Consider the following 25,953-nt stretch of genomic DNA (forward strand, 5'->3'; position numbering starts at 1 on the left):
CTGACATTATGCAAATGTGGCCCAGCCATCAAAATGGCTCAGCCTCTTGCCGAGCACATCTCGTAGGCAGGATGGGTGGGATGTATCAGCCTGATCGAACTGCTCACCACCCATCCAATGTCCACCCAAGGTGAAAATCAGCCACGATGTACTTCTGGAAAAAAAATGTGCTATCAGCTATTTAGACAACCATTTAATATTGGAAAATCATGCACAATCCTTACATGAATTTCCAATATGTACCCCCAACAGGCAAGGTTCCCTGCCAGCACCACAAAATCCGAAAATGACGAGCTTCGCCCGTGCTCTTAAAATTGTTCTCAGAAATAAACAGGTATAACACGTTTTAATGCACTAACCTTGTATAAATTATCAGTTCAGAGCTGGCAGCAGAGCAGTAGAAGAAATGGGAAAGTGAAAAGTAGTCTAATATGGGTAAAACCAGAATATGAAACAGTGGAGAAGCTGAGGCAAATGAATAGAATAGAGCATCAAAGAGACGACTGAAAATGCTCCACATGTGGGTGCCTGGAACATGTGTTAACATTGATTTAAAGGCCACCGGTGATACTGAAGATGTACACATGAGAAGATAGAACTTAAGATAGAACATGCTGAGATGCACCTGCTCTGGACCTCCATCACTGCCCTGGCCAAAGTTTACAGGGTTAGGGGGTGGTTCATTCATTTGCCTACCATTGGCCAGCACTTGCACTATTAGGTGAGATTACCCGCCATTGCAGCAAGTCCGGAAAGTCTGGCAGAGGTGACCTGACCAGGGTGGTGTTGGTTTCCCTCTGAAAATAAAACTTAGTTGCCCCCTTACCTTCCACTCTCCCATGGTCATCTTTATAGGGGGGCTTCTTTAAAAATGTAAAATAAATTTGACAGAAAGTCTCTGGTGGTCCAAGCCATGATCCCAGCCTAGACCCCCGGGTGGTACCCATGTTTGCCACTGGACCAGCCAGTATGCCTGGTCTCACCATGGGTATCTGTGCCAATCATATGCGGGGGTCTAATGTAAGCCCAGCATACGGGATGTTCAACCGCATAACTTTGCAATACAAAAAGGAAATAGCATGCAGCAATATCAGAGGGGAAGGATGAGGAAAACGAGGAGCCAAGGCTTCATGCATTTATGCAATACCCACAGGAAGGGAACGTGGTATTCAAGCTAAATTTCAAGGATCCTAGCAGGGTGTACACAGAAGCAGAACATTATGTTCTGTATGGCCATATGATAACACCAACTCAAAGATGTTATTGTAAGTTGATGCATTTCATTTTGGAATTAATAAACTCTTTTGTCTAATATTATCATCATCTTTTAGCTCCAATAATATATGTGCAAGATTTATGTTACACGCAAACACATTTCCTACTCAATCAATAATACTTTTAAGTACTTCAGATTCTCCTTCTGTCTTTGCCTCTGTAGCATCCCCTTGGATGTCTATAAATGATGTCTCTGCCTGATAGTGTGAACTTACAAACTGTGAGCTTTGGTCATATGTACTAGCTTTTTGTTTTCTCTCCTACTCTAAGATATTTATTGCCCTTCACTCCCCAGTCCACTTTCTTCGGCTTTTTATCTTCTCTCTGTCCTTAACTTATCACATCATATCTAAAATCATAGAATCATAGAAAGTTACGGTAAAGAGGAGGCCATTTGGCCCATCATGTCCGGGCCAGCCGATAAAGAGCGATCCAGCTTCCCACTTTCCAGTACTTGGTCCATAGCTCTGTAGGTCACTTCAAGTGCACATCCAAGCATTTTTAAACAAGTTGAGGGTTTCTGCCTCTCCCCCCCTTTCAGGCAGTGAGTTCCAGACCCCCACCACCCTCTGGGTGAAAACATTTCTCCTCAGCTTCTCTCTAATCCTTCTACCAATTACTTTAAATCTATGTCCCCTGGTCACTGACCACTCTGCTAAGGGAAATAGGTCCTCCCTATCCACTCTATCTAGTCCTGTCATAATTGTATATACCTCAATTAAATCGCCTCTCAGTCTCCTCTGTTCCAAAGAAAATAACTCCAGCCTATCCAATCTTTCCTCATAGCTAAAATTCTCCAACACTGGCAACATCCTCATAAATCTCTTTTGTACTCTGTCTAGTGCAATTACATCCTTCCTGTAATGTGGTGACCAGAACTGTACGCAGTACTCAAGCTATGGCCTAACCAATGTTTTATACAGTTCTAGCATAACCTCCCTGCTCTTATATTCTATGCCTCGGCTAATAAAGGAAAGTATCCCGTATGCTTTCTTAACCACCTTATCCACCTGTCCTGCTACCTTCAGGGATCTGTGGACATGCACTCCAAGGTCCCTCTGTTCCTCTACACCTCTCAGTAGCCTCCCATTTATTGTTTATTCCCTTGCCTTGTTTGCCCTCCCCAAATACATTACTTCACACTTCTCTGGATTGAATTCCATTTGCCACTTTTCTGCCCACCTGACCAGTCCATTGATATCTTCCTGCAGTCTGCAGCTTTCCTCCTCACTATCAACCACACAGCCAATTTTTGTATCATCTGCAAACTTCTTGATTAAGCCCCCCACATTCAAATCCCAATCATTAATATATACCACAAATAGCAGGGCACCTGGTACTGAGCCTTGCGGAACCCCACTGGAAACAGCCTTCCAGTCTCAAAAACACCTGTCAGCCATTACCCTTTGCTTCCTGCCACTGAGCCAATCTTGGATCCAACTAGGCACTTTCCCTTGGATCCCATGGGCTTTTACTTTTTTGACCTGTCTGCCATGTGGGACCTTATCAAAAGTCTTGCTAAAATCCATGTACACTACATCAAACACATTACTCGCATCAACCCTCCTTGTTACCTGCTCAAAAAATTCAATCAAGTTAGTCAGATATGACTTTCCCTTAACAAATCCATGCTGACTGTCCTTGATTAACCCGTGCCTTTCCAAATGACGGTTTATCCTGTCCCTCAAAATTCATTCCAATAATTTTCCCACCACCGAGGTTAGACTGACTGGCCTATAATTACTCGGTCTATCTCTTTCTCCCTTTTTAAACAATGGTACAATGTTAGCAGTCCTCCAGTCCTCCGGCATCACACCTGTAGCCAGGTAGGATCGGAAAATAATGGTCAGAGCCTCCGATATTTCCTCCCTTGCTTCTCTTAACAGCCTGGGATACATTTCATCTGGGCCTGGCGATTTGTCCACTTTCAAAGATGCTAAACCCCTTAATACTTCCTCTCTCACTATGTTTATCCCATCCAATATTTCAGACTCCTCCTCCCTAATTACAATCTCTACATCGTTCCTCTCTTTTGTGAAGACAGACGCAAAGTATTCATCAAGAACCATACCCACATCTTCCGCCTCCACACACAGGTTACCTTTTTGTCTCGAATGGGCCCTACTTTTTCCTTAGGTATCCTCTTGCTCTTTATGTATTCATAAAACATTTTTGGGTTTTCCTTAATTTTACTTGCCAGTATTTTTTCATGCCCTCTCTTTGCTTTCCGAATTTCCTTTTTAATTTCACCCTTGCACTTTCTATACTCGTCTAGGCTTTCTGCAGTATTGAGCTCTCAGTGTCTGACATAAGCTTACTTTTTTTGCCTTATGAGGAAAGATTGAACAGGTTGGGTCTATACTCATTGGAGTTTAGAAGAATGAGAGGAGATCTTATTGAAACATACAAGATTCTGAGGGGGCTCAATAGGGTAGATGCTGAGAGGATGTTACCTCTCATGGGGGAATCTAAAACTATTAGGCATACTCTCAGAATAAGGGGTCGCCCGTTTAAGGCGGAATTGAGGAGGAATTTCTTCTCCCAGAGGGTTGTGAATCTTTGGAATTCTTTACCCCAAAAAGCTGTGAAGGCTGAGTCATTGAATACATTCAAGACTGAGTTAGACAAATTTTTGATCAGCAAGGGGCTCAAAGGATATGGGGAAAAGGCGGGAAAGTAGAGTTGAGGTAAAAATCAGATCAGCCATGATCTCATTAAATGGCAGAGCAGGCTCGAAGGGCCAAATGGCCTACTCCTGCTCCTATCTCTTATGGTCTTATGGTTATCTTACCTTGTCATCCAGGGGGCTCCAGATTTGGCAGTCCCATCCTTTTTCTTTGTGGGAACATGTTTACTCTGAACCCCTTGAATCTCCCCCGTGAATGCCTCCCACTGCTCTGACACTGATTTACCTTCAAGTAGCTGTTTCCAGTCTACTTTTGCTAAATCACTTCTCAGCTTAGTAAAATTGGCCTTTCCCCAATTTAAAACTTTTACTCCTATTCTATCTTTGTCCTTTTCCGTAACCATGACTGCTTGGGGTCTATAGTACACTCCCAGTAGTGTGACTGCCCCTTTTTTTTTCTTTAGCTCAACCCATATGGCCTCATTTGATGATCCTTCTAACATATCGTCCCTCCTCACAGCTGTTAATTGTTTCTTTAACCAATAGTGCCACCCCTCTCCTTTTTTATCCCTCTCCCTATCTCATCTGAAAACCCTATAACCAGGAATGTTGAGCTGCCATTCCTGCCCCTGTTTAAGCCATATTTCATTAATAGCTAAGATATTGTACTTCCACGTGTCTATCTGTGACCTTAGCTCATCTGCCTTATTCACTGTACTCCTTGCATTTCTTGTAGACCTGTGTTCTAAGTTCCTGTCAGAGGATTTTACTTCACAGTCTCTGTTGATTTTCACTATGGACTTTTCTTCACTTTTTCTCGAGGCTTGTTTCCTTCCTATCATTTGTGTTTCGAACATCATCCACATCAATGACACAGCATCACTGTCACTGTCATGACTTGTAATGTTTGCTGTTTTGACAGTTTCTAAACACTTCTGAACAAAATTCCAATGGAACTAACACAGAACTAATACAAGTAAGGTCACAAAAGTTTGGAGTAAAATTAAATAACTTTTTTGTGTACATTTTCCCATTTTGCTTTACGGAAAATGAGCCTCTGACATCAGTTTTGCTTGACATTAGCCCAACTGAAATGAAACAGAAATTGGAGACAATAATAAATTCAAAGTTGCCACTAAATGATGATACATCAATTTTCTTAAACTGATTTACTTCAATTTACTGTGACCTCTCTTCCCAGTACAAGATAATTGGATCTCATTGAAACATCTGAAATAGACAAAAACAATTCTTCTAAACTGAGAAAGGTCATGGAACTCCGATAGTTGAGTCTCTCCCATTATTATAATGGGAAACAATCAAAATGAAAATCTTTCTACAATCCCTGCATCGACCCCTTTATGGAAATCATCTGGTTCACTTTCATGAAGAAGGGCAAAGAGAGATTATGAGAATAGACTGGAGGCCAACATAAAAGGGAATCCAAAAGTCTTCTACAGGCACACAAGCAGTAAATGGGCAGTAAGAGGAGGGGTGGGGCCAATTAGGGACCATAAAGGAGATCTAAGCATGGAGGCAGAGGGCCTGGCCGAGGTACTAAATGAGTACTTTGCGTCTGTCTTTACCAAGGAAGATGCTGCCAGAGTCTCAGTAAAGGAAGATATAGTTGAGATACTGGATGGGCTAAAAATTGATTTTAAAAAAGTGCTAGAAAGGCTAGCTGTACTTAAAGTAGATAAGGCACCCAGTCCGGATGGGATGCATCCTAGGTTGCTGAGCGAAGTAAGGGTGGAAATTACAGAGGTACTGGCCATAATCTTCCAAATATCCTTAGATACGGGGGATGGTGCCAGAGGACTGGAGAATTGCAAATGTTACACCCTTGTTCAAAAAAGGGTGTAAGGATAAACCCAGCAACTATAGGCCAGTCAGTTTAACCTCAGTGGCGGGGAAACTTTTAGAAACAATAATCCCAGACAGAATTAACAGTCACTTGGATGAGTGTGGATTGATTAGGGAAAGCCAGCATGAATTTGTTAAAGGCAAATCATGATGAGGTAACAGAGAGGGTTGATGAGGTCAATGCAGTTGATGTGGTGAATATGGATTTTCAAAAGGCATTTGATAAAGTACCGCATGGTAGGCTTGTCATCAAGATTGTGGCCCATGGAATAAAGGGGGCAGTAGCAACATGGATACAGGATTGGCGAAGTGACAGGAAACAGAGAGTAGTGGTGAACGGTTGTTTCTCGGATTGGAGGGAGGTGTACAGTGGTGTTCCCCAGGGGTCAGTGCTGGGATCACTGCTTTTCTTGATATATAGTAATGACTTGGACTTGGGTGTACAAGGCACAATTTCTAAATTTGCAGATGACACGAAACTTGAAAGGATAGTAAACAGTGAGGAGGATAGTGATAGACTTCAAGAGGATATAGTTGAGATACTGGATGGGCTAAAATTTGATTTTAAAAAAAGAAGTACTAGAAAGTACTAGAAGTACTAGAAAGGCTGGCTGTACTTAAAGTAGATAAGGCACCTGGTCGGGATGCGATGCATCCTAGGTTGTGGCCCTGGAAATAGTGGATGCATTGGTGATCATCTTCCAAAATTCTATATACTCTGGAACAGTTCCTACAGATTGGAGGGTGGCAAATGTAACCCCACTATTTAAAAAAGGAGGGAGAGAAAAAACAGGGAATTACAGACCAGTTAGCCTAACATCAGTAGTTGGGAAAATGCTAGAGTCTATTGTAAAGGATGTGATAACAGAACACTTGGAAGGCATTAACGGGATTGGACAAAGTCAACATGGGTTTATGAAAGGGAAATCATGCTTAACAAATCTACTGGAGTTTTTTGAGGATGTAACTAGTAGAATAGATAGGGGAGAACCAGTGGATGTGGTGTATTTGGATTTTCAGAAGGCTTTTGATAAGATCCCACACAAGAGGTTAGTGTGCAAATTTAAAGTACATGGGATTGGGGGGAATATACTGGCATGGATTGAGAATTGGTTGACAGACAGGAAACAGAGAGTAGGAATAAACGGGTCTTTTTCCGGGTGGCAGGCATTGACTAGTGGGGTACCGCAGGAATCAGAGCTTGAGCCCCAGCTATTCACTATATATATCAATGATTTGGATGAGGGAACGGAATGTAACATTTCCAAGTTTGCAGACGACACAAAGCTGGGGTGGAATGTGAGCTGTGAGGATGATGCAAAGAGGCTCCAATGTGATTTAGACAAGTTGGGTGAGTGGGCAAGAACATGGCAGATGCAGTGTAACGTGGATAAATGTGAGGTTATCCACTTTAGTTGTAAAAACAGAAAGACAGATTATTATCTGAATGGTGATAGATTGGGAAAAGGGGAGGTACAATGAGACCTGGGTTTCCTTGTACACCAGTTGCTGAAAGTGAGCATTCAGGTGCAGCAAGCAGTTAGGAAGGCGAATGGTATGTTGGCCTTCATTGCAAGAGGATTTGAGTACAGAAACAGGGATGTCTTACTGCAGTTGTACAGGGCCTTGGTGAGACCACATCTGGAGTATTGTGTGCAGTTTTAGTCTCCTTATCTGAGGAAGGATGTTCTTGCCATGGAGGGAGTGCAACGAAGGTTTACCAGACTGATTCCTGGGATAGCAGGTCTGACGTATGAGGAGAGATTGGGTCGACTAGGCCTATATTCACTAGAGTTTAGAAGAATGAGAGGTGATCTCATTGAAACATATAAAATTCTAACAGGACTAGACAGACTAGATGCAGGGAGGATGTTCCCGATGGCTGGGGAGTCCAAAACCAGGGGTCACAGTCTCAGGATACGGGGTATGCCATTTAGAACCGAGATGAGGAGAAATTTCTTCACTCAACTGTGGAATTCTCTACCACAGAAGGCAGTGGAGACCAAGTCATTAGATGTATTCAAGAAGGAGATAGATATATTTCTTAATGCTAAAGGGATCAAGGGATATGGGGAAAAAGCGGGAACAGGTTAGACGATCAGCCATAATCATTTTGAATGGCGGAGCAGGCCCAAAGGGCCGAATAGCTTACTCTTGCTCCTATTTTCTATGTTTCTACGTTTCTACATAGACAGGCTGGTGGCATGGGCGGACACATGGCAGATGAAATTTAACGCAGAAAAATGCATTTCAGTAGGAAGAACAAGGAGAGGCAAAATAAACTAGAGGGCACAATTCTAAAAGTGGTACAGGAACAGAGAGATCTGGAGGTATATGTGCACAAATCTTTGAAGGGGGCAGGGCAGGTCAAGAAAGCGGTTAAAACAGCATACTGGATCCTGGGCTTTATAAATAGAGGCATAGAGTACAAAAGTAAGGATGTCATGCTGAACCTTGATAAAGCACTGGTTTGGCCACAACTGGAGTATTGTGTCCAGTTCTGGGCACCGCACTTTAGGAAAGATGTGAAGGCCTTAGACAGGGTGCAGAAGAGATTTACTAGAATGATTCCAGGGATGAGGGGCTTTAGTTATGTGGATAGACTGGAGAAGCTGGAGTTGTTCTCCTTGGAACCGAGAAGGTCGCGAGGAGATTTGATAGAGGTATTCAAATTCTTGAAGGGTCTAGACAGAGTAGTGAGAGAGAAACTGTTCCCATTGGCAGACGGGTCAAGAACCAGAGGACATAGATTTAAGGTGATTGGCATAAGAGCCAAAGGTGACATGAGGAAAAACTTTTTTACGCAGCGAGTGGTTATGACGTGGAATGCACTGCCCGAGGGGGTGGTGGAGGCAGATTCAATCATGGCCTTCAAAAGGGAACTAGATAAGTACCTGAAAGTAAAGAAAATTGCAGGGCTATGGGGCTAGGCCGGTAGGGGTGGGACTAGCTGGATTGCTCTTGTATAGAGCCGGCACGGACTCGATGGGCCGAATAGCCTCCTTCCGTGCTGTAACCTTTCTATGATTCTATGATGAAAAAGATAGCAGAACAGCATCTCCAAATGTAAATGTCAGTAAGATTGCTCTTATCCAAGATGGGTCCTGGGCTGGCTGCTTCCTCGGGAGCTCCTTGCTGTGCAATTCTATCCTTGGCCATCCTTTGCCCTTTCTCCCCCAATCTCCTCTCTTCCACTGTTTACGTTGCCCTTGCTCTAATAGTGGGTGCATTTTAGCCCTAACTACAAGTTCAAGCTGCAAATTTAAAGTTACCTGGGCCCACTGCCCCTCCTCCGGCCATGCCTGCTCTTTGTTTTCATCAGTGAGCACTGGATCTTTGCTCAAATTTTACTTCCAAATTCATCTACTTCTCTGCCGTCAAGACTACACTACTTCACTGGACTACACTTTAAGTCTTAGCTGCTATTCAACTGCTTAAGTTTTAAAGGTAACTTTGTCTAACCTACAGCCCATTCCCCACCGCTACTGTTACCTGCTAAGTCTCTGATTGTCCTACTGATCCGACCGGTTTTTCAGCTTTATTTTGCTAGAGTGGTTCCTGGTCAGAAATTCACTCTGCTGGGCCGTAGTCCATTTCTCCACAGCTTCTGGATCTTACACTGACCTCCAATATCATCACTGTTTTTCTGCCCCATGACTGATTCTGTTCCCTCCTGGCTCTTCATTCCCATGGAAATACCTCCAGCAGTGCATCCTCCGATACTCTACCCTTCACATAAGTTCCAGACTCACTTGTCCTCCACACCTGTCTCCGAATCTGGACACCAGTTCTTTGATGCTCCAAGCTGACGCCACCCTATCTATGTCAGTTTTATCCACAGGACCTCTGACTTTAACCTTGGACTCCCCCCTATTGACTCCTCTCTATTCCCTGTTTATTACCAGGACATGTCTATTCCAATCTTGCTATGTAACTAAACCTGTGTAACTTGAGTTTCCCTGTGTCCATTTGCGTTTTGGCTGCCGCTCTGGACCCGAGCTCATCGCTTCTATTTCCCCTTTTTTCCTCTTTATCCCTCCGAGGCCCCTCTTTCCAGTCGCCATGCCTCCTTTCATTTCTCCCCTCTCGGGTACTCTGAACCGTCAAATCCCTACCCCAACCTTCCTACTCACCTGCCGCCATTCTAGCCTTGATTCTCTTAGATAAGCCTACAGTTTCCCTCTGTGCCTCCCTTGGCATCCTCCGAAGCACTTGTCGCTGCTTCCTTACGAGCAGCAACCCCAACTGCCCCATCCTACTCTCTCACTGACTTTCCCACCTGCGCGCCCGCTGGAGGCTAATCTTGCCAATCTCCTTCCCATCCTACTCACCCCTCCCAGCGTTGACCCTGTGGACTCTGCCAGTGGATCAGCTATCTGTGCCCCTCTCCGCATCTCCCTCCAGAATGTCTGTTGCCTTGGGTTTATTGTGGACGATTGTATTGACATCATGGTCTTGACAGAAACCTGGCTGACAGGTGATGATACCTTCCCCCTTAATGAAGCCTCCCCACCTGGCTGTATCTTCCACCACTTGCCCCGCCCAGAACACCGCAGTGGCAGTGTGGCCCTCATCACCAAATCACACTTTGGTCTGTCCCCCTACTCCTCTGGCACCTTCTCTTCTTTTGATCATCTCTTCTTGTTCCACCCCTTTCACCTTTCCTTTAAAATCCTCATTCCCTACTGTCCACCCAAGTATCACGCCAAGTTTCTCACCGAGATATCTTTGCGGCTTTCCTCCCTCAGCCTCTGCACCGAGCGACTTCGCATCCTCAGTGATTTCAACCCCTGTCTCAACTCATCATGCCCTCTCTCCTCTCAGTTCACTGCCCTCCTTTCCTCCCTTAATCTCTACCTCCACATAAACTCCCCGACCCATATTCATGGCCATCCCTTTGACCTTGCCATCTCACGTGGCCTCTCTGCTCTCATTGTGTTAATCATGGATAAGGGTATCTCTGATCACATCCTCGTATCCCTCTTCACCCACATCCCCCTTCCCCCTCCCAACCCCACTTCCTTCTCTGTCCGCCCCTGAAAAAACTCTCCTCCAAGTCACTTACAACTGCACTTTCAAATTCCCAACTGTCTAGCCTTCTGCCCTCCATTCACCATGACATTTCTGCAGCTACTGATCTGCTCAATCACACCCTCACCTCCACCTTTGATGCTCTTGTCCCCGTTAAAACCATTACTCTCTCTCACCCTGGTCATTCCCCCTGGTATGGCCCTCATCTCCACTCCCTTAAGTCCAAGAGACGCAGACTTGAACATTTATGGCGGACAACTGATTTAGCCATTTATCACTGGACCTGGCTGGATCACATAAAGCACTATCGGGTCCTGCTCTCCTCTGCCAAACTGCTCACTAGTCCAGGATCATCCTGGAATACAAAGATAACCCTCGGCTTTTCTCCACTACAAAACCTCTTCTTAACCCCCTCTCCTCTGCCCCCTCCACCCTCGCCTCCAATGTAAAGTGCGAGGAGCTCATGGAATTCTTTGTCACTAAGATCGAGACCATCCGTTCAGCTGCCTCTTTGGCTTCCCTCTCTTCCCCTACAGTGCCCTCCTGTCCTAGTTCTGAACTCACATCTTTCTCTAGTTTCTCTCATATTTCCCCTCATGCCCTCTCCGAGCTCATCTTGACCATGAGACCCACCTCCTGTTCCCTCGACCCTATTCCCACTAAACTGCTGACCATGTTAGCTGATACTGTTAATGGTTCCCTCTCCTCAGGTATTGTCCGCTTTCCCTTCAAATCTGCCGTCATCACACCCCTCCTCAAAAAACCCACCCTTGACTCCTCTGTCCTTGCAAACTACCAGCCCATCTCCAACCTCCCTTTCCTCTCCAAAGTCCTTGAACGTGTTGTTGCCTCCAAAATCCATGCCCACCTTTCCCACAACTCCATGTTTGAATCCCTCCAATCAGGTTTCTGCCACAGTACAGAAGCGGCCCTTATGAAAGTCATAAATGTGACTGTGACTGTGGTAAACTATCCCTTTCCATCCTTCTCGACCTGTCTGCAGCCTTTGACACGGTTGACCACACCATCCTCCTCCAACGCCTCTCCTCCGTCCAGCTGGGTGGGACTGCGCTCGCCTGGTTCCATTCTTATCTATCTAGTCGTAGCCAGAGAATCACCTGCAATGGTTTCTCTTCTCGCTCCCCCTCCGTTACCTCTGGAATCCTCCAAGGATCTATCCTTGGCTCCCTCCTATTTCTCAACTACATGCTGCCCCTCGGCAACATTATCTGAAAACACAATGTCAGATTCCACATGTACGCTGACAACACCCAGCTCTACCTCACAACCACCTCCCTCGACCCCACACTGTCTCTCATTTATCACATTGCTTGTCCGACAGCCAAATTTCCTCCAACTAAATATTGGGAAGACCGAAGCCATTGTCTTTGGTCTGTCCTGCAAATGCCGTTCCCTGGTCACCAACTCCATCCCTCTCCCTGGCCACTGACTGAGGCTGAACCAGACCATTCGCAACCTTGGCGTCCTATTTGACCCGGAGATGAGCTTCCGACCACATATCCGCTCCATCACCAAGACCGCCTACTTCCACCTCCGTAACATCACCCATCTCCACCCCTGCCTCAGCTTATCTGCTGCTGAAACTCTCATCCATTACTTTGTTATCTCCAGACTGGACTATTCCAATGGTCTCCTGGCTGGTCTCCCATCTTCCACCCTCCATAAACTTGAGCTCATCCAAAACTCTGCTGCCCGTATCCAAACTCACACCAAGTCCCGTTCTCCCATTACTCGCTGACCTACATTGGCTCCCGGTCCAGGAACGCCTCGATTTTAAAATTCTCATCCTTGTTTTCAAATCCCTCCATGGCCTCGTCCCTTCCTATCTCTGTAACCTCCTCCACCCCTACAACCCTCCAAGATCTCTGCGCTCCTCCATTTCTTGCCTCTTGTGCATCCCCAATTTTAATCGCTCCACCATTGGCGGCCGAGCCTTCAGCTGCCTAGGCCCTAAGCTCTGGAATTCCCTCCCTAAACCTTTCTGCCTCTCTACCTCTCTCTCCTCCTTTAAGATGCTCCTTTAAACCTATCTTTTTGACCAAGCTTTTGATCACCTGTCCTTATGTGGCTCGGTGTCAAATTTTGTTTGATAACGCTCCTGTGAAGCGCCTTAGGACGTTTTGCTATGTTAAAGGCGCTATATAAATGCAAGTTGTTGTTGTTGTTGTTCTCAGCCAACCCAACCTGAGTTCTGAGGAAAGTCTACACCTAAAATGTCTTTTGTCTGTACAGTTGCAGACTGACCTACTGTGTTTTCTCTTTTTATTTCTATTTGCGCATTTACTGCCAATTAAGGTTCCTGGTAATATGGCTCCAGCTAATCTTCCCACCTAAAAGAGTCTAAGCTGCCTGTTTACTAAACATCAATCACCATGCTGTTCTCCAGCTGTGTCAGCTTGGCAGCACTCTTGCCTCTGGGCAAAAAGTTGGTGGTTCAAGCTCCACTCTAGGAGTGAAATACATGATCTAGGCTGACACTCCAGTGCAGTGCTGAGGGCTTACTGGTAAGATGTTAAACCAAGGTCCCATCTGCCTGTCCTGGTGGTTCAGGTGGATGTCAAAGATCACATTGCGTTATTTTAAGAGGTGCTTAGAGTTCTCCAGGTGTTCTCGTCAACATTTTTCCCTCATGCAACACCACCAAAAACAGATTATTTAGTCACCCATCTCATTGCTGTTTGTGGGATCTTACTGTGAACAAATGGCTTTCATGTTCACCTACAGAACAATACCAGGTTATAGTCCAACAAATTTATTTTAAAATCACAAGCTTTCGGAGATTATCCCCTTCGCCAGGTGATTCATTCACCTGACGAAGGGGATAATCTCCGAAAGCTTGTGATTTTAAAATAAATTTGTTGGACTATAATCTGGTGTTGTAAGATTCCTTACATTTGTCCACCCCAGTCCATCACCGGCATCTCCACATTACAGAACAATAGTCATTGCACTTCAAAGTAATGGGCCAAATGGGAGAGGGGCACCCTGTGAGGTGTACCGTTAGTTAGACTTTTCCTATATCCTTCAGCTAGAACCTTTTTTGTGCCGTAACTTGCTGGAAGTGCAATCTTATGACAACATGACGAGGCATCTGGGACCTTAATGAACCACCTCCATCAAGGTTGCTCAGGCATTGTTCCTGACTGAAGGATGACCCTCTCCTTCTCTGCAGAATCTCCTGCAGTAGGACCTATAAATTGGCTTTACTGATTGGAGCAGTTCTGGATTGTAGCCTTGTTCCATAGATATCTTATAGATTACACTTGGTCCATGTAATCTCCTAGAACACCTGAGGGGGTCAGAGAGGGACTTTCTAGAGTATTTTGTCCCATATTGACCCTGCAGATCCCAACACACCACGACGTGGATGCCGTGGATCGTCATTTTCCTTCTCCTCAGATGTCCTCAGATGTCCCCCCCCCACCCCCCTGCCATCTTGATCTTGTCAGTTTGGGAGGCTCCAAAGTTTTCCTAAAGCTGCCTCAACACAAGAACTCTCAGTCTCAACAAAGAGCTCTTAGTCTCAACACAAGAAGAACTCTCAGCAAAAGGTTTGCCTGAGAGAACTGAGGGACCAGCTGCAATGCCTGAGCTTTTATTGAGATGTGTCAACCACAGGTTTAAAGGGCCAAATCAACTTCTGCACGAATCTCGCCTCCATTTCACTGGCGAGATTCAGAAGCCATGGGAAACCCATGCAGGTGAAGTGAAATTCATTTCTGGTTCAGGATCAATTAAAAAATACCTACCTCAAGTGTTTCAAGGAGGTAAATTGTCCCTTTAACGATCCGCCCGCCGGCATTAATTGGGGACACGACTTCCGGGCTTCAGCTGCGCGTGCATTCAAACGGACCCACGTTAAACCCAGAAGTGGGAACGTTGGAACCAGATTGCGGTCGCGCTGTAAAATGTTATTGGGCCAGAAATAACACAGAGCGGCGAGGCAACGCTCACCACAGTTCCTGCAAATTAAATTAACAAATGTACTTACTGCAGGCTCTATGGCATCGAATTGATTGATTTTGAACTTTAAAAAAATTGTGCGCTATCAACCCAGCCTCTGAGCAGCGAAAGTTGATGCGCATGGAACAGTCTGTGAGAATAGAAGACACATCCACAAAATATGTCAGGAAGAGAAGTCACACCCACAGATTCAGGCTACATTGCTCAAGCAGGCAAACAGGCTTCATTCATTTAAAGTTAGTATTCTGGATGTCATTGTAAATAAAACATTTTAATCTTTTTTATAAAAAGCCAAAGAAATAATTGAATTAAATTAAAGAGACTGAAGGGAAAAATTTTTTTTTTAAATTTTAAAATTATTTTTTAATGACCAAAATCTATTAAAATAAGGAGCAATATGAGACGCCACATTTTTAAAATTTAATTTTTAGTTGTTTGGCAGTCATTAATTCACCACTAACCATGCTTTTAAAACTTAGTTTAGATCTGGTATTTTTAAGCGCACCTATTCAGTGGTGTAATTAGTTACTTTCCAGCTGGGCAGATGAGCAAGTTGGGGCTTTTTCAATGATTTCTCTGATTGTAGCGTGCGATGGCCCTTTAATTGGAAGCTGTCAAATTGTCGGCGAGTTCACGATTTCCACGTTTTACTGCACATGTGCAAATGTGGGAACTTGCTCCTTCAATTCACCACTAAAAACGGAGAGTGCTGCTGAGCTCCTCCGTTATTTCAGGAGCAATTTCTGGCCCATTATTTTAACCTCCCACCTGCTCCCAACCCACCCGTTCTTTGGGGTTAAAACTACCCCCATAGTCTCAGATTATCTACAAACTATAACATTAATATGATTCCAAGTTAGCCAACTTGTCAAATAGATAATATAAACTAACCAATCAAGTGACAATGGGCTGGCTTTTCCTTTTTTCGGGTGTACTAGGGAGGTAATGGAGGAGAATCGGGTGGTAGCAGCTAATGCCAGATCTCGCTTAGAAACATAGAAACATAGAAAATAGGAGCAAGAGTAGGCCATTCGGCCCTTCGGGCCTGCTCCGCCATTCAAAATGATCATGGCTGATCGTCTAACTCAGTACCCTGTTCCCGCTTTTTCCCCATATCTTTTGATCCATTTAGCATCAAGAAATATATCTATCTCCTTCTCGAATACATCTAATGACTTGGCTTCCACTGCCTTCTGTGGTAGAGAATTCCACAGGTTCACCACACTGAGTGAAGAAAATTCAGAAAGTTCACTTTGCGATACTCCTCTGATCTGCTGGGTGTGATCATTAATGGCTGCCAGTTCCTCCCCCCCCCCACCCCACGCCCACTGTATGTAAATAATGGCAGGTGGGTGGGATTTGTCGAAAAGCCCTATTTCCCTCCCTTCTTGGCCAGTGGGAATCGACTCCTGAAGGACTCCTGTTGAGGCCTACTTGTGGTGGGCTCCATTGTTGAAGATCACGAGACCCAGAGTGACCAAAGGGTACATTTTTGAAGTTTCATACTTAAAAGTTTTTAAAGTAATGCAGAAATATTTTCACAGTTTTGTAATTTTTAAAAGTCTTTGTAAGTTTTTTAAAAATTTCCTTCACTTTTAAAAAAGTTTCTTTATGCTTTTTTCGAGGATCTTTAAATATTTTAAAAGTACATTTAGGAATCTTTTCCAGTATTTTTAAGGCTTTTCTTTAACAGTGTTTTACAAATTTATTCTTGCAGACTGGACCTCAGGAACCAATGGGGTTTTCCTGTTCTCCCTGTTCCTCTGCTTTGAGTAGGAGGATCAGTAAGGCCACTACACAGATGCCAGGCTGTGCTGGTACAGTAGGCAGCTTCTGGCCCCTGACTGCTGGTACCCATGCTTCCCCATCTATAAGGGCAGGTGGGTTACCTCTCCGTGACCCCACAGCAACGCTTCAGAAGGTTGCGCCTCCCTCATGAAGCAATAACTGAGTTTTGCCAGTTGCCAGACAGCTGCAGGCACAACTCATAAGGGAGAACTTAAGTTGACTAAGTAACAGATGTGTCCTGCATTATAGTCCTCTTTGGAAACAAATTCAATTCAGTCACCTGCTGACATGGAGCTCTCCTTCACAACCACCAGGGCTCCCATTAGGAGATCATTCTGTTACTCCTTCACACAGGCAGTACCTGTTCTTGCACCAAATCATTCTACACAAACAGATCATTGACAAGAAATCATAGCACAGATGGAGGCCATTCAGCCCATCGTGTTTGTGCGGGCTCTTTGGTAGAGCTATCCGATTAGTCCCACTCCCCTGCTCTTTCCCCATAGCCCTGTAAATTTTTTGCCTTCAAGTATTTATCCAATTCCCTTTTGAAAGTTATTATTGAATCTGCTTCCACCAGCATTTCAGGCAGTGCATTCCCGATCATAACAACTCGCTGCATGAAAAAAATGTTTCCTCATGTCGCCTCAGGTTCTTTTGTCAATCACCTTAAATCTGTGTCCTCTGGTTACTGGCCGATCTGCCACTAGAAACAGTTTCTCCTTATTTACTCTAACAAGACCCTTCATGATTTTGAACACCTCTATCAACTCTCCTCTTAACCTTCTCTGTTCTAAGGAGAACAACTCCAGCTTCTCCAGTCTCTCCACATAACTGAAGTCCCTCATCCCTGGTACCATTCTAATAAATCTCTTCTGCACCCTCTCTAAGGCCTTGACATCCTTCCTGAAGTGTGGTGCCCAAAATTGAACACAATACTCCAGCTGAGGCCTAATCAGTGTTTTATAAAGGATTAGCATAACTTCCTTGCCTTTTTACTCTATGCCTCTATTTATAAAGCCCAGGACCCCATATGCTTTTTGACAACTTGTCCTGCCACCTTCAAAGACCTGTGTACATATACCCCCAGGTCTCTCTGTTCCTGCACTCCCTTTATATTGCCTCTCCTCATTCTTCCTACCAAAATGCATCATTTCACACTTCTCTGTGTTAAATTTCACCTGCCATGTGTCTGCCCATTTCATTGGTCTGTCTATGTCCTCCTGAAGTCTGTTACTATCCTCCACATTGTTTCATACATTTCCGAGTTTTGTGTCATCTGCAATCTTTGAAATTATACCCTATATACCCAAGTTCAGGTTATTAATATAAATGTGACAAGTTTCCTACGTTTAAAGCCACCTTGATTTCCCTTGCTGCCTACTCTTATGTGCTTTTTCAGTCTTGGCCTCTTATGTCTTCTACAATGACAGGAGGTCTAAAGTGGCTGACAAATGATTTGAAGCAGGAGCTTTGGGGGAATTGAGGTGGTATTTCCTTGTCTTTGGTTGCGTGGGCTGTTTCCTCTATAAGAAGAAAATAGATAGAATGTGGACACCAGCTTGGAGTGAGCCACATTGTTACAGATACAAAATGGCTGCTTTGGCCTTTTCAATAGCTGCAGCAGCATTTCATTTTCCTCCTCCTCCCCCCCCCCCCCCCCACCGCCTTCCCAGAGATGGACTGCCTATAGAAAGCACTAATAGTGCAAGAGTCCCCACTATGAAAATGTAAGAAAAGTGAACCGTGGAAAGTTGGGCTGGCTCTCGGCAGTTACACTGACAGCCAGAAGTGCAGTTCCATTGCTACTTCAGTGGTAAATCCACAGCTGAGGAATTTCTAGCCCTCTTATCATGAGAGGAGAAGCAGAATTACATTTAAATTGATAAATATATATATATTTGAAAGATTGCCAAGTTACTGTTTTTCAGTATTTGTAAAGTACATGGGGTTGAAATTCAACTTCGGCAGGGGCACAAAATGGGCAGTAGTCAATAGAAAGGAAAATCTGGCCGGGTGTATAATGGGCAGCCGATCCACCGCTGCCCAATTTGCACCCCCACTGAAGTTGAATTTCACCCCCACGTGACTTTTATTTTCTATCTTCGAGGACGATTTTCAACTACCGATTGTTGATTTCTCACCTGAGAAACTAGCGGCTGACAATTTAAAATCAGGGCGGGGGGTGGGGGCGAGACACTTCTGTTGCCCCACTGATGCTGAAGGTTTGCCTGATGCAATTTTCAGGTGGGCCTGTAAATAGGCGAGCAGCTCGCCCGCCTGAAATAGGCGGGAGGCTGCGAATCTGGGCCCTATGTCGGTTGTAGGACCCCGATTGGAATTTTCAGGTACAAATGGGTGGAGTGTACGCCATGCACGCTCCACTTAGTTGTACCAGGAATTGAGCAGTGTGACCAACGGTACTTAAAGTGACAGCTGCAGACCCCTCACAAAATGGGCCAGGAAATGTTTAACTTTTTTTGGTAGGACAAGAAGGACCACTCCTGCCCCTCATACTCGACAATCTCATGGAACTACTTAAAGAAGAGCAGAGACTGGTGTTCGTGTGTCCTGGCCAACATTCCTCCCTCGATCAACAGTGACTTCAATTTAAAGCAGTACATTGGCTGTGAAGTGCTTTAGGACGTCCTGAAGATATGATAAGGTGCTATATAAATGTGTTCTTTCTTTACTTTGTCCCAACAATGTATCTTAAGCAGAACCTCAGAAAAACATTCCATATTGCCTCAGAATGACATTTTTGGGGTGAGATTATGAATTAGTACCTCATCCCCTGATACTTGTATTTGAATCTAGCCCAAAGTGATGGGATAAAAGTCTCCTTTCACTCTCAGCTTTATGGATAATAAGAAACATGAATCTGTGCAGCTTTAATCCAGTTCCCAGCGATGCACAAAACTGCCAACAAATTGGTACTAAGCTAGAAGTTTGAATTAGAGAGACCATAAGGATAGCTGGTAATGGAAATTAACACTGGTGCAGTGAGGGATGCTCTTCTGAAGTTGTGGTGAAGGTACATTGTTGAGGTGGAGAAAAAGCAGTTGTATCTTGCAAGCAACTGTACGATACCTCGCCAGGGAATGTTTGATGGTATCAAAATTTGAAGAGCATTCCATTCACCACAACTGTCACCCTTCATTTTGCAGAAGAAAGCAGCGGCAGGTATCCAATTCACAGTACATTACTAATGTGTCATTTCACTCAGTGGTAACAGTCTTGCCTCTGAGTCAGAGGCCCTGATTTTAACTCCGGGCGGGATTTGGGCAGGGGGGTGGCGAGGTGAGTTGGAGACTCGCCCACTGCTCCAGAAATGAAACCAGGCTACTTTAACTCCAGGACCTCATTTAAATCCCGCCGGCCGACTTCCCACCTGTAAAATCACGCAGCCTGGAGGCCACCCGGCAACACAAGTATCATGAGCCTCAAATTTGCAAGACCCAGGATCCATTGTGAAATGATATTTGTGGGTTAATAAATTACACCTGTCTAAATGAGGTGTAACTATTACATATTTTACTATTTCTAAATATTAAAACTGATCTAGTTTTTCTATACCTTGCCTAATGCATTGACATTCATTTGGGTACACGAGGGAAGATACACAAAAATGACACAGATCTCTTCTACATACTTATAAATGTGTCTTTACAGTCATTCAACTGAGGCAGGATTCGATCACACAGTCCATTTTCATGCTCACCATGGCCCTTTGCCCTTTCAATATCAAGATGAGAACAAATGGAGTACTGTTGTGATAGAAACAAATCCAGTTTATTAAAATGCAAGAAAGCAGCTGTTTCACTTGGTTTGCAGGTCAGGTCACAACGCATGCAGCAGGCCACTCACACATCTACTGTGCACAGTTTAATGTAACATACTTTCAGTTTGTCTCATCTGGTTGCTTTACGATCTATAACCATAGAATGTTTTAAAGACACCATTGGCACATGGCTACACATGGCTTAAATCCATACTCATTCTCAACCTTGGATCAAAGCAGAGGGAAACCACACCCCACTTCAGTACACTTGCCATAAGGTGGAAACCTCATTGCATAGCAACACATATGACATACTTCATACAAGGTTACTCTTGGTTATGTTTGATGAAATGCACATTATAAGCAGGTGGATCATTACATTATTATTCTCTTAACTATAACATTTATTACATTCTGATTTGTAAGTTTTATAAATGCATACGATTATAGTCACCCACTGCTAGCAGCCTATGCTATCAGACCAATAGATGAAGCAGTAAAATCTTGGACAGGATCTTAAGGTTATAAAATAGGAGTTCATCCTGTATCCTCCCAGAAGCCTTTGCTTCAAAACTGAGGTCAGCACTATGCTGTTGTCAATCACACTTTACCACAGTAGTCACATCAATGGTCTAAATTGCCTCTCCTGTAAGTTTCTCAAAGCTTTGTTGCCATAAAAATAGATGGCAGTGGTTTATTTTCAAAACCAGCCCAACATCTTAAACTCAGTTAGTACCAAGATAAATGTAAGCACTTTTGACTTCCCACCACTCATTTAGTGAAATTCTCTTTCCATTGTTTGCACACTACCTGATTATTCGGTCATTAGGTAAAATTAGCAGTCTTTTCAGAATAACAGTCAATTCCCAGAGAAGAAATTTAAACTATTTTGCAACAGTAACATTTTGAAATATTATATTTATCATTTTAACATTTACATATTGCCTACACAATTACATGTAGACAGTGAATTTGTGCTTTATTGGATGGTCTGTAAAACAGACAAATCTGTGGGGAGGGAAAGCTGGCATTATTCATAACCAAAGACTTACAACTGTCACACTTCTGCAGCCTGCACAACACATTCTTTCCAATGTGGTCTGGAACAAATTCAAGATCTTATCATTTATGAACTCATGAACTGTGAATTGAGTAAGTGCATGCACCCATCTGCCATAATAGCCCATTCTATTGATCAACCAACTTTGAGGGACCTCAACTATGTACTATGGTATTATCTTACTATTTAAACCTTCAACTTACTAAGATATTATTTTTGGACATATTAGATTACATCGACCTATTAGTCAATATAGTTATCAGATGTTGCATCTTTAACCTTTACTAGTCAAAGTTAATGGCAGCGTTAGCCCTTGAAGGAGCTCAGTGGTACAATACTTTTTAATATACCTTTATTTGACTTCTGGCTCTTCTTCCTTTCCAAACAATAAAAGGATTATCAAGCAATTTTCCTGAGACAGTATATACCTTAGAATTCTGCTAATGCATCCAGGAAGATCCTGCATCCCCTATGAAAGCTGTGGCAGCTCCCAGCTTCTGATGTTACAGGAAACCTTCCCTACACTGCCTCATTCCCCTATTTAGTGTAATGCAGTTGAAAGGTATGCCTATAACATTAAGGGTCATAGGCTAGTATGAGTGATCTGGGATACTTTTGGATAACATGTCATGGAATAAGACAGTGCCACTTTAAGAATAGCATCATGCATTTTCCGAATCTTGGGGGCACCAGGGAATTCAGGGTATGTTCAATGCTACTTAATTAGTTCAGCATTTGTGGCTATTCTATGTTGTTATGGATGTGTTTCCGGAGAAAGAAGGTACCTGCAGTTGGTGTGGGCTAGCGTTCTAGGATATTAGTTCTGATGGTGGCATCACCTGTTTGGCTTAGAACGCCTGAGTCTTAATATATTAATTTTTTTCAAGTTTCACTTTAATTGAAAGGTTGTGTATTAATGATGGTTCCATGTGTTGACTGGAAAGTGCAATCATGTTGATTGTAATTTGCTATAAAACACAAATCAAAGCTATACAGTGACTCAAGATATGAAACTAGAAGAACTGACATGTTTTGTTCTTCCTCTTGAGTATTCATTTTATTTAGATTCTTAAGCATCAAGGCTCCGTCCACTAATTCATGAGGAAAATAAAAGCGGGATGATTTACTCGAAACTTGTAACCCAGTTTTTCTGTTAATTTTTAACCTTTTATTTTCAACATGAAGTGCCCTTTTGTTATTCCCTTCAGAAATCAGAGCTGTTCCCGTTGTTAATTTTGGAAAACATTATGGTTAATTTTAACATTCCATATTTCTTTTTATTGACATTTTTGTACAAAGGTTGTTTGCTGATGATAGCACATGTAGGAACTGTCTGGGATGCATTACTCAGCCTGATAGTATGAGGGAGCTGGAGCAACTGCATTTGATATACATTCATTATCCCAAATACTTCAAAAATCTTCTCACTTCAATCATTTTATGTTGAATCAACTTCTGTACTATGACACTTAATGACTTCTCTAATCCAGTTCTCTGATTTCATCAGCACGCCCAGAAAATAGTCAAGGGTATTAAAATAATTGATCTTTTAAACTTTGATTTTTTTAGAAGTGGTACTGATAGTCAGGTTCCATCCTTAAATTATTTAGAAGTGAAAGTGAATGCTTATAAAAAATCCTTTTCTAATTTGTCTAGCACAAGTGACTTGGAAGTCACTGAAACAGACATGGTCCAAATAAAAGCCTAAATCTAAGCTCAGTGGTACAATACTACCTGCTTTGTGAAATCAGTGTCGTCTAAAAACAACAAATCTTTAAAAAGATTGGGGTAGTAGAAATGTATTAAGTTCAACTGATTCTTCTATTTGTGTGTGTCAGAGTAAATATAGCTCAAAAAATGTGATGCATGCCTCCAAGCTAAAAATAGTTATTGGAATTCTCTCAAATTTCTCATAGATTTTGTGAAAACATTGTATTTTTATTAATATGAAAGTTTTTTTGTTCTCTAAATTTCAATAGAAAACTGACTTCCCTTAATTGTTTAACTGCCCATAAGATGTTTTCTGGCCCATTTTTGTGTACTGAAAATGTTCCACTGCTGTTAATTCAACACATGCTACACTGACAGGCAGCATTGTTTTACTGCTGAAGATAAGTGAGTTCTGTCGAAAAAAATTTAAAAGTAAACTAGTTGGATAAATTCGTTTAAATCTGAGTCTTTCCAGCAGTATGTGGAACAAATAGCACAGCTGCTTGCTTTATACTTTTAGAAACTTGTGGTTTTTTACCCATGGCAGCACAAAGAAAGTGTCATGTCAAGCTTCCTATTTCTCCCTTCCTTTTGGTGCTGGAATGGGAAGCTACAACTGGGTCAGGGGCCATACTGGTTTGCATTTTGTCTGTGGCATTGTAACTTAAATCTGCTTTTCTGTTCAGGAGTCTGTTTTGTAACATATTTTGCTCAAAAAATAACACAGTTCTATAACAAAATCCACTGTAAATAGTTACTTCTTCTATGAAAACACGATAGTTTATAAAGCTTCTCTGGCACTTGGTGCATACTCTGAATGTCTGTAACTGCAAGGATCGCAAAACGGTTTATGTGGCCAGTAACGTCTGATAACCACAAGAAATGCCTTCATGTAGCACCCTTTAGCACATTCTCATCACTGAAACAAATAGTGAGTATACTGGTAGTTAAGATAAGATATTCTGAGTCAACCAAACTACACAAAAGATGACTCAGCACTCTATGATATGCAAAATATTGTATGATGGCATTGCATCATGCATTTCCAAGAAGGTTACATACCAGAAATGTAAAATAAAAATGATTATTTAGGTTTGTAGTATGCATTATTGCTCTTTAATAAGTAATTTCTTCTTTATGTTGACTTGAAAATAGAAACAGTTTATTTTAAAGTCAGAAAATGTTTGAATGCAGTCAATTTTTTGGAATATTTGGCAGTATGATTTTACAAAATACACCAACTAGCAATGGTATGTGTTCAGGATCACTTCAACTGCAAAATAAAGGAAACATTTAAATGCATTCACCATTTAAGTACTGACTTCCATTACTTTTTCCCAGCAAGTTGAATTATCTATATTATAGAGTCATAGAGTCATAGAGTTATACAGCACGGATAGAGGCCCTTCGGCCCATCGTGTCCGCGCCGGCCATCAGCCCTGTCTACTCTAATCCCATATTCCAGCATTTGGTCCGTAGCCTTGTATGCTATGGCATTTCAAGTGCTCATCCAAATGCTTCTTGAATGTTGTGAGGGTTCCTGCCTCCACAACCCTTTCAGGCAGTGAGTTCCAGACTCCAACCACCCTCTGGGTGAAAAAGTTCTTTCTCAAATCCCCTCTAAACCTCCCGCCTTTTACCTTGAATCTATGTCCCCTTGTTATAGTACCCTCAACGAAGGGAAAAAGCTCCTTAGTATCCATCCTATCTGTGCCCCTCATAATTTTGTACACCTCAATCATGTCCCCCCTCAGCCTCCTCTGCTCCAAGGAAAACAAACCCAATCTTCCCAGTCTCTCTTCATAGCTGAAGCGCTCCAGCCCTGGTAACATCCTGGTGAATCTCCTCTGCACCCTCTCCAAAGCGATCACATCCTTCCTGTAGTGTGGCGACCAGAACTGCACACAGTACTCCAGCTGTGGCCTAACCAGTGTTTTATACAGCTCCATCATAACCTCCTTGCTCTTATATTCTATGCCTCGGCTAATAAAGGCAAGTATCCCATATGCCTTCTTTACCACCTTATCTACCTGTTCCGCCGCCTTCAGGGATCTGTGAACTTGCACACCAAGATCCCTCTGACCCTCTGTCTTGCCTAGGGTCCTCCCATTCATTGTGTATTCCCTTGCCTTGTTAGTCCCTCCAAAGTGCATCACCTCGCACTTTTCCGGGTTAAATTCCATTTGCCACTGTTCCGCCCATCTGACCAACCCATCTATATCGTCCTGCAGACTGAGGCTATCCTCCTCGCTATTTACCACCCTACCAATTTTTGTATCATCAGCGAACTTACTGATCATACCTTTTACATTCATATCCAAGTCATTAATGTAGACCACAAACAGCAAGGGACCCAGCACCGATCCCTGTGGTACCCCACTGGCCACAGGCTTCCAGTCACAAAAACAACCTTCGACCATCACCCTCTGCCTTCTGCCACTAAGCCAGTTTTGTATCCAAAGTGCCAAGGCACCCTGGATTCCATGGGCTCGTACCTTCTTGACCAGTCTCCTGTGGGGGACTTTATCGAAGGCCTTACTGAAATCCATGTATACCACATCCACTGCGTTACCCTCATCCACACGCCTAGTCACCCCCTCAAAAAATTCAATCAAATTAGTCAGACATGATCTTCCCTTGACAAAGCCATGTTGACTATCCCTGATTAATCCTTGCTTCTCCAAGTGGAGACTAATTTTGTCCTTCAGAATTTTTTCCAATAATTTTCCTACCACTGATGTTAGGCTCACTGGCCTGTAGTTCCTCGGTTTTTCCCTACTCCCCTTCTTGAATAATGGTATTACATTAGCGGTTCTCCAGTCCTCTGGCACATCC

The sequence above is a fragment of the Heptranchias perlo genome, chromosome 2 (assembly GCF_035084215.1).
Source record: "Heptranchias perlo isolate sHepPer1 chromosome 2, sHepPer1.hap1, whole genome shotgun sequence".
Lineage (NCBI taxonomy): Eukaryota > Metazoa > Chordata > Chondrichthyes > Hexanchiformes > Hexanchidae > Heptranchias > Heptranchias perlo.